A 9,086-nucleotide genomic window follows, 5' to 3' on the forward strand; every position below is an offset into this window, starting at 1 on the left:
TGGTAGCCTCGGGCCTTGACGGCAGCTCCAAGTCACACAGGGCACCTCCAGTTAAGAGACCCCGCTGCATACCGCGGACACGACCTGTTGAGCCCTCCCTAAACCCGGAAAAGCACCAGAAACAAGTGTCTGTCACAAGCTTTGTCCCACCTAGGGCGCACTTGGCTGTTCGACCTTCAGCAGGGCATCCTGGTCCTGCTGAGCATCTAAGAAGTCATGTGACACACAGTGATTAAAACTCTATTTCCCACATCTGGATAGAGTTTAGAATCTTAAAAAAGTTCTGGATGGTGAAGCGGACTGGTGTCTAGTCAGGCTTTTCCCTCTTACGTGGGCAGCCTGGGGTAACACGGGGTGGGGGTGGGGTGCCTGTCAAATCGGGTTGGTCCCGGGGTAAAAGCTTCTTTTAACAGCTTTATGCAAATTACCGATGGCCAGATTTCAGAGAACAGAGGACTTGAACATTTGCTTTCTTCTCGGCTTTGATAGTCTTGGCCAATTTATACCACCAGCCCTTCTGAGTTCAACACCAAAGCTGTAAAAAACCTTCCTTCTTGTTCTGTAGCCAGGCATCAACCTGGGCAGAAAGCTACAAACTTCTGGAGTTAATCCTTCATTTCTGTTGGTTACAATAGAAATAGACCATCTTGGGGCTGAGATCATTTTCATTATGTTATTAATTTCAGTTTGTCCTCAAATATGTAACTCTTGAGGTCTCTTAGTGTGTCTCCATTTACTCGTGGGTGGAGAAAAGACAGAAGGCTGACCAGGATGGGGCCTCGGGGCTTTCTCCACTGGCCCAGCCTCCATTACCCTGGCTCTGGATAGGGAGTGGATCAGTTTTCAGCTCCCACATCAGGATTTGCAGACCTACCCCGCCCCAATTCAAACAGGCATTTATACACTAGGCTGTCCACGGACATTTTCTGAAAGGATGAAAAAAAAATGAAATTGAAAATACCTTTCTGGCATCTAATAGAGGGGTGTTTGGCAGTAACCCTACCCCCACCCCCATGTGTTTCCCTACTTAAGTGTTTATGAACTCTGTATCAGTGAAGTCAGTGAAATCAGCAGAGGTGTGGTAACCGGAAGTGCTTCATGCTTTATGAGGCCCTGAAACTGACCAGGACTGTAATCATGGAGGGAGGGAGCATACATCATTCAATCCCCGTCTCAGAAAGAGCCCAACAGCCCCAAGGCTCATCCCCGTGGGTATCTTCAAGAGACAGGTGTGAACAGGGGTGATGCTAACTGAGCCTTTCACACCTTTGGTGCTGAGTAAAACTGACTAGGTCCAGGTCAGAAGAGCAGGCCGGGAGAGAGGCCAGCAGCAGCACACGCCCTGAATACAGTCATCCTCAAACCTGACAGGGGCAAGATGCTGGACCTCTCTGTTTCCCTTACAGCACCCACCTCAGAAGGAAGGGTGTCTGCTGTGCACTGGGTAGTGGGGCCATCTTTCTCCATCATCTCGCAGGATGTTTGCCAGATTCTACTATTGCCCTGGGAACTCTCGGCTCTGCCTGTCTGTGCCTTTGTGGTTCATCTTTCCTGCATGCAGCCTTGGGGGAGGTATGAAAGGAAGGTAGCCCGTAGGTCACAGTCAGGTTACACCTCGTTCCTGTTCCTACTCTCAAGTGCTTTGGTTGGCTCCTGTTGCAATGGTGAGTGTTGTTTGCTCACACATGCCGGACCAGACAGACCCCAGGATATTTTTTTAAGCCCGTAAGACTTCGTGTACCACATTGCTACCCCCTCCCCCCAAGCAATTAAATTCCAATGACTGTCAGGAATGGAGCCAGTACTCTAAGTATTTCCAGCTTCCGGGCATTAAGAATAAATAATTAGATGTTTTGTTGGTTCATTTAAAATCCAACTCATGCTGTGTAAGAGGGGGGCTGTCCCATGAGATTCCCTGAAGTGAGCCTCCTCTGCCCAGGCCTCTCCTTGAAGTCTGGCGATGAATCTGCACATGGACTCTTCCAGACGCTTCTTAAATATCATGGCTGAGCTGCCTGGGCTCTCCTTTCTCTTCATATACTCAAGACCCAGTGCCTGAGACTGGTTACTCAGAGGTCATATGGCGTGTTGTCAATGAAGTGTCCAGGGCGATGGTGGCTGTGGAAATGGATGCCACTTGTGAGGTGATCCTGTACCATTCATGTCCTCCCAGGCATTTTGAACTACACCCGATCCCACCCGTACACCGGTCTGAGATGGTACCTCATGCTGGCAGATGAATGCACAAGGATGTATTCCGCAGCTCTATGTCCTCCTGGCTTGGAAGCCATGATAATTGACCAAGGATGCCCACTTAGACCAGACATCTGCTGCCCCTTGTCTCTGATGCTGCTTCCTGTGGGCTGGAGGTCTGGGTGGACTCTACTTAAGCAGACCCTAGTTCCTTTCCTGAGAGGAGATAAATCCTTATCAAGAGAGGACTAAAATCATCCGCTCACTAAACCAGCAAGCTTGCAGGTGTGAATCCTAGTAGACCTTTTATTTTAGAATAACTTTAAAAGGAAATGAGATTCTAATGGTCATGTTGAGATATTGTTTAAAATGTTAATATAAACAGTTGAAAGGGACTTCTTCACTTCCATAAGAATACAAATTGCACTTGTGTTGATGACCAACCATAGAGAAATTTATTCCAAACCGGTCAGCTGGTAGACAGAGGGTTTTAGCATTTATTAAAGATGAAGAAAGAAGATTTGTATACTAATGAAGAGGGTGTGCTTATGTGTTTTGAAGAGCTAAACCTCGGCTAACTATTTGATCTTGTAGGACGCTAAGCATCTTTATTGGTCTTTTTTTCCCCTTGAGTTGGTCAATTTTAAAAGATTTTCCTTTTTCTGTATAATTACATGTGTGTGTGTTGGGTGTGGAGGCTGGAGATACAGGTGGACCTGAGCTATAATTCCACAGCACGGCATGCGTCCTGGGAGCTAAACCGAGATGCCCTGGACACGCAGTACACACTTTTAACTGCCGAGTCCTCTTGCAGCCCCGAGGTGGTATTTTAATTTTATAATGGTCAATGCTGAGAGCACTGTTTCATATAGGCTATGTAGTACAGAATGGCAGAGGTATGCATGAGGTCATCTCATTAAGTTACTGGAAACCTTGTCCTAATCCTAAGGCAAGGTTCATTGGACATTTTTTATAACATTCGAGCAATTAATGACAGCAATTTTAAAAATGGAGTATTCAACAGGAAGCTCACTGATTTTGACACATGCCGAGACATGGCAATAGGAAAACATTGAAAGTCTTCGTTTTCTGAAATTAAACACTGTTTCTGTGAGAGCAGAGAATTAGTGCACACAGTAAACCCTGCACTTTCTGACACGAGCATCACATCTGAGCCGAGGCGTTTCAGGTGGCACACATTGGTGCTGTCCGGCGAGGTGTATATGCCCGGTGTTCGGAAGTGTTGCGGTACTTGGGTGAGCGTTGCAGGAAACAGCCCGGGCGTATTTCGTGTTTAGTTTCAAACAGACTTTTGCCTTTTGCGCATCCTTACGCTGTTGTCTAACTCTTTCATAACCCCATATGGGGTTAAGAAGCTGGGATTTACAGCAATATGGCCTACCAGAAAGTCCACAGGGCTCCCTGTCACAGGGAAGGAGACTTGTTGCTCCTGAGCTTGCAATGGACTTGCTCCTGGTCACACGTCAGATACACGTAGAGCAGGGTTCCCCTCCTATCCAGCTCAAAGCCTTGCTCCTCTGTGGTTTCCAAATGAACGGGGATCCTTGCTACAGAATACAAAGCACCACATGGAAGTCCGTCCCATCTTGACCATATGTTGTTTTAAGTCAAATATTTGTTACTTTGGTTTTTGGTGTTTTGAAAGGGCCAAATGACGTGGCTCAGACAAGCCTTGAACTCATGGCAATCCTCCTGCCTCAGACTCTCCAGTGCTTTGGTTTCGGGCATGGGACCACCTTGCTCAGTAGAGCTTAAATGTGCCCATGTGCTGTGCCTCTTAAAAGTGGTTTGACTCACTTCGGACGGTGGAAACCTTGTGCACGTGGTCAGTGGCCAGGCGGCTCCAGATGGACATCATGGAAGAAAGAAATGGGGGAAGGGGGAGCTCTGTACTGCAGAAGGCACAGTCCCGGGAGCCAGAACTCGTGGGCTTCGGTACTGTGCCAGCCCTGGCAGCCAAGGTACAGGTTGTCACACAAATCTGTTCTCTCTTGATGACTCGGTGTGGGGTGGAACATGAGCAGTGGCTTTGGATCCATGGATGGTTTAATATAACGGAAATTCAGATGAAAATAGGATAGCCATCTCACTCTTGATCCTAAAGTTTCTACAAAAAACAATTTTCAAGTCGTCTTTAATTAATAGAGCTTGAAGTAGTAAGTTCTCAGAAGTGTAAATTAAATAATTCCCTTGGATAGTGTACCCTAGAAACCTCAAAGATTACAAGGGGTTGAATTGTATACTATTGTGTGTGTGTGTGTGTGTGTGTGTGTGTGTGTGTGTGTGTGTGTGTGTGCTGGTATTCCCTTCCCAGCCCACCTGAGACTGTAACTGTATTAGGAAATAGGGAAATAACTTCCCAGAGGTTCCTGTCAGGACAGGGAGACAGGGAGAGGTCACTGGGACAGGCTCCAAAGGTGCATGACCGATGTCCCAAAGGCAGAGAAGACAGACATGAACAGGAATCTCAGAGCAAAGTCATCAAGCAGGGAGAAGACTGGGTGAGGAGACGTGGCAATCGGATGTCTAGGGGTGGGTGCCCATGCCATAGAACACTGGAAGCCAGCAGAGACACAAGGACCCCCTCCGAGAGCCCACGGACAGAGCGGAGCCCACCTGAACCTCAGCCACGGGCTTATGCCTCCAGAACTGCAGTTTATAGCTCCCAGCTTTGGTATTTTATGACTGCAACCCCATGGCACTCAGACAGAAGTTTTGTGCCCTAGCTATAGAAATGGCGGTTTGTTTTTGTTTTGTTTTGTTTGTTTGTTTGTTTGTTTTTAGCCTGCCAGGGTATGAACCAGCCGACCTTGAATTAAGCTTTCCTACCTCTTCAATCCATTACAGACCCCCCTTTACAATTTAGAGTAAATGTAACATTTACTAAACAACATATAAGGGCTGGGGTGCTGCTCAGTGGAAGAGCCTATGTCAAGCGCCTGGATTCCATTCACTGCACTGCAAAGAAACAAGCGAACAATAGCAGCAAGGAAAGGCAAAAGCAAACAGACTAAATGCAAAGAAACAAATGAGCAAACACAAAGAGACTGAATGGAGAGCCGTAACCACAGGACTAGATTAAACGGGCCAGAGGCCCTAACCAGCCTCACCCAGGATGCTTCCAGCTTCGTGCTAGCTGCTTAGTCTGGTGGGGGCGATGCACTCCATGCCCCGTGTCTTGCCACCAGGACGGGCTCTGTGAGATCACCCTGCCAGGTTTCCCCAGGTCTTTCCAAACACTTGAGCTTGCAGAAGTGGATGGAAAGTGGAGTTCTTTTGCTCCGTTTTTACCCAGAACTCACTTGGGCAGAAGCAGTGGTAATACTTGTGAGAAGAGAGCTTGGTGGGTGCCGGTGTTTGAAAACAGGCCTAGACTATTTCCATAAATGTTAGCAGAAATCTGACCACTTGGTAAGGAGGACAGGCAGTCTAGGTTGTGCCCAGTTGTGCCTTTAATCCCTGCTTCCTTCTGGGATTAAGAAGGGATGGATGCTTTGCGGGGCACAGGATGGCACCGGATGGCACTATAGAAACACAGGGAGCCACCGAGGTTGGCCTCTCTTGAATACCCTGATCTCACAGGACTTGAAGAAGATATAGCGAGCTTAGGATGGTCCCATGCGGGGCAGAGCTTTGGCATTTTCTTTTCTCGCTCTTGCTTCTGCTCCAGCATCCTGGGAAGTGGGTCAGCCTGGGCAGGCCTGGCCAGCTGCCTGGCTGTGCCCGGGAAGCGTGCCCTGCCCCCATTTCCTTCCCTGCGGCCAGAAGCTGTTTGATCTCCAGTGGGAGGAGCAGGAAATGAGAAAGGCGGCAGCGACTGGCTAGAAGGGCCTGACAAGCAGTCCCCGCTAGCCTGTTGGGCCTTGGCCTCAGGTCCCTGGGTGGGAGGGATTCGCAGAGCTTCTCCTGTCTAGCTCCTGCCTGAATGAGTCACCAGCCAGCCTCTGCTGGTCCCTGGAGGATGACTGCATCAGTGTCCCTTCCTTTGCCCCAGCCAGACCACAGCTCCGTATTCTCCTTAGTCTGCTGGAGGAGCTGGCTCTAAATGTCTCCGGGGTCCCTGGCCTTCCCTCCCTGAGTGCCCCCAGTGTGTCAGAGAGGCTTGTTTAAGGTGGACAGGCTGGAGCCAAGCTCCACCCAGCAGGCGTCCGACGACGACATTCACTCTGCCCTCGGTTTCTTGGATTATGGGATTCTAGGATGCTGTCCTTCTTGGGCTCTTATGGGGCCGTGGTTGGCCTCCACTGCTCAGGTTCAGATGTCCCATTTGAACCAGGGCCCCGGAATTCCTAGATTTTACACAGGGGGATCGGGATTAGAGGCCAAGTTCCCAGGCAGTGATCCAGAGCCTTGTGACCATGGCGGCAGCGAGTTAAGTGCACGGGATGACGAGGTGCTGCTGACTGTGTGGGTGGATGCACTGGGCTCTGCTTGTTTGCTTTGTGCCCTGTCCAAGCACCAGAAGATCAGCAGAAGCAGCATGCCTGGCTCACGCTGGCCTTGTCTCACCAGCTAAGAGTGGTAAGAGGGTGGCTACTCCTATCCCATTGCTGGCCAGCTCGGGTTCCTGACAGCTTCAGCAGACAGTGGCCACATGGCTGAGTCAGCCTGGGTCTACCAGGGCAGGAGAGTGCATTCCAAATTCCCTGAGTTATAGTTCCCCCACCCCCAACCCCACACCAACTCTGTCATCCACACAACACTACGTAAGAACCATAATGAGCCCTTTATGGGCACAGACATTCACAGGGAAGTAGAGGTCTACAGGAACCGGAGAAACACACAAATGACCCACATTGACAGCAGCTCTCAGATGCCAAGGCTGTCCAACTCTGCTCGCCAAGAAGGGGTTAATTCTTTCCCAGAGTCAGTGGGAGCGCTGGCCCCACGCCTGGGGTGACCAACTGCTGCCTGAGCTTTCCTTTTCCACTCCAGTAAGCATTGCCCAAACAGTTCCTTGTGGAAAGCGGTGATTATATTAGAGGGAAAAGTATGTGCGCCCACGGGGGTGCACACCTGTGTATAACTGTATACATGCACACATGTGGAGACCCATGTGTGCATGTAAATGGGTGCATATGTGGTATGAGCTTGTGTGTGTGCTTATAAGGGTGCAGAAGGGCATAGAAAAAAGGGGAATCAGTATCTGGAAGGGTGAGAACTGTCAGAGGTCTGGAGCAGAGCTGATGTTGCTTCTTCAGTGAAACTTTCTGTATCCCCACATGAAGCAGGCCCTGTGTTCCAGGAGGGCCAAAGGTTGTAGAGGTGGAAGGCACCAAGGTGAAGGTGTGAAGGACAGGAGCTATACAGGCTTTCCCTCTAGGTCCCTAGCTGGGGTTGACAAGCCTTACGTAGATGGGAACATGTCCCGTACTCTGCAGATAGGGCCACTGTCAGGTCTCCTTCTGGACGATGACTTTAATGGGCCACCTGCTTGAGGAGAAGCCAATAAATCCTGCTGTCACCAGGCCTGACGACTGTCTTCCACTAGGGGATATCATGGCTGAGGCAATGCTGGATACACACCACTCTGAGTGGCAGTCCTCAGCTGAAGGGTGGAAGAGAACCTACGTCCGTACTTCCAATTACAACAAAATGCATTCCAGGCTTCAGTGTCCATGGCTACAAAGAAACTGGCTCATCTAGAAATGATGGCACGACACTGGAGCCCGCCTCAACGAGGCCACCCTGAGTGGCAGAGTGTGTCAAGCTGGGCCTGAGGACTGCACACATCTCCAGTGCCACTGCTGTGGGCTCAACACCACTGCTGAGACCCTCTCTGGCCAGAAGCCAGCCAATAGGTCATTCTGTTCTCTGGTGGCTTCCGGCTTTCCCTGGGGGTGGCTGGGGCTATCAGGTCGGTGCCAGCATAGACCCAGACCAGCTTGTTCATGCGTCTGAGGAGACGACTGCAGAGTACTCTGGGGGAGGCAATGCCTCTGTGGGAGCGTGTCCTCGGGGCTTCCTTGTGCTTATCACTTCATGCTGGGCACTAGCTGATGATGAGGCCTACTGTGTGTTGAGCTCCAGCACCGACCTGGATCTGTTTGAGCATCACACTCTGATTCCTGGATTCTTCTTCACGTTGCCCTGATGAGCCACCTATTTACCTCTCCATACCTCAGATCCAAGGAGGACGGGCGGCAGGTGCTGAATGCAGGGGGCAGGGGACTGTGGGTTTGCAGCTCCTCAAATTTGGTCAAAACCTTACAATTTTTTACACATTCTTTGTATCTGGAGTGCTTCCAGAGTGTGGTGTCTCATGATGGGGCTGCAGGTTTCTCAAGAGGAAACAGGTTTCACATTTCCTCACCTCTCCAGGAAGACAGAGAGAAACTAGCTTTGAGGGATAAGTGTTATTCTGAGTTTGAACGGGGACACTTGGACACTGCTCTCCGAGGAGATTCTACGTGAGTGACCCCACTCCTGGTACGCATCTCTCAGACTTAAGTATTAAGCTGAGGCTGACGGTCCCAGAGGAAGGTGCCAACATGATGGGGTCCACATTCCATTCCCAGGCCTATGAGAGCTTAGCTTTGTGACTGATAGGTAAGGGGTTTGGGAGCTCATTAAGTGCACTGGCTTTAGTGTGTTCCTTTGTTCAGAGGGCGCTGACATGCCTCTGTCTCTCAAATCCAGGACTCAACAGACACAGGCCACACAGCAGGGCTTGCCTCCCTTTGAGTCCCCACCTCGGCGGTGCTGGATGCCCATCACCCAGCTTGCATCTCATTGGCAATGAGCTGTGGTGGAGCTTGTTCTGTGCACACCTTGTATCTGCAGCGTGGGAACGGCTGTGGCACAGGCCTTCCAGGACCACGAGCCTGTTCTGTGAGTCTCTTCTGTCTGTCCTCGAGGAGTTCGCCTTGGTC

General features: G+C 50.2%; 1 protein-coding gene and 1 long non-coding RNA gene across 1 annotated transcript in view; both read left to right on the top strand.

Moving 5' to 3' along the window:
- The window catches only part of Erich1 (glutamate-rich 1), a gene marked incomplete at its 5' end in the record, with an annotated part of 52,793,804 nt that overhangs the window by 51,865,355 nt on the left and 919,363 nt on the right, over positions 1 to 9,086 (top strand).
- Positions 6,147 to 9,086, top strand: part of LOC134482526 (uncharacterized) — a 3,687-nt gene continuing 747 nt past the window's right edge. Inside the window, exons 1-2 of the long non-coding RNA XR_015640087.1 lie at positions 6,147 to 6,735; positions 8,854 to 9,086. The exon at positions 8,854 to 9,086 is cut by the window's right edge and continues 747 nt beyond it. This is a non-coding gene — a long non-coding RNA (uncharacterized LOC134482526). The remainder of the gene's footprint in view (positions 6,736 to 8,853) is intronic.

This window comes from Rattus norvegicus, chromosome 16, assembly GCF_021556685.1.
Source record: "Rattus norvegicus strain SHRSP/BbbUtx chromosome 16, alternate assembly SHRSP_T2T, whole genome shotgun sequence".
Lineage (NCBI taxonomy): Eukaryota > Metazoa > Chordata > Mammalia > Rodentia > Muridae > Rattus > Rattus norvegicus.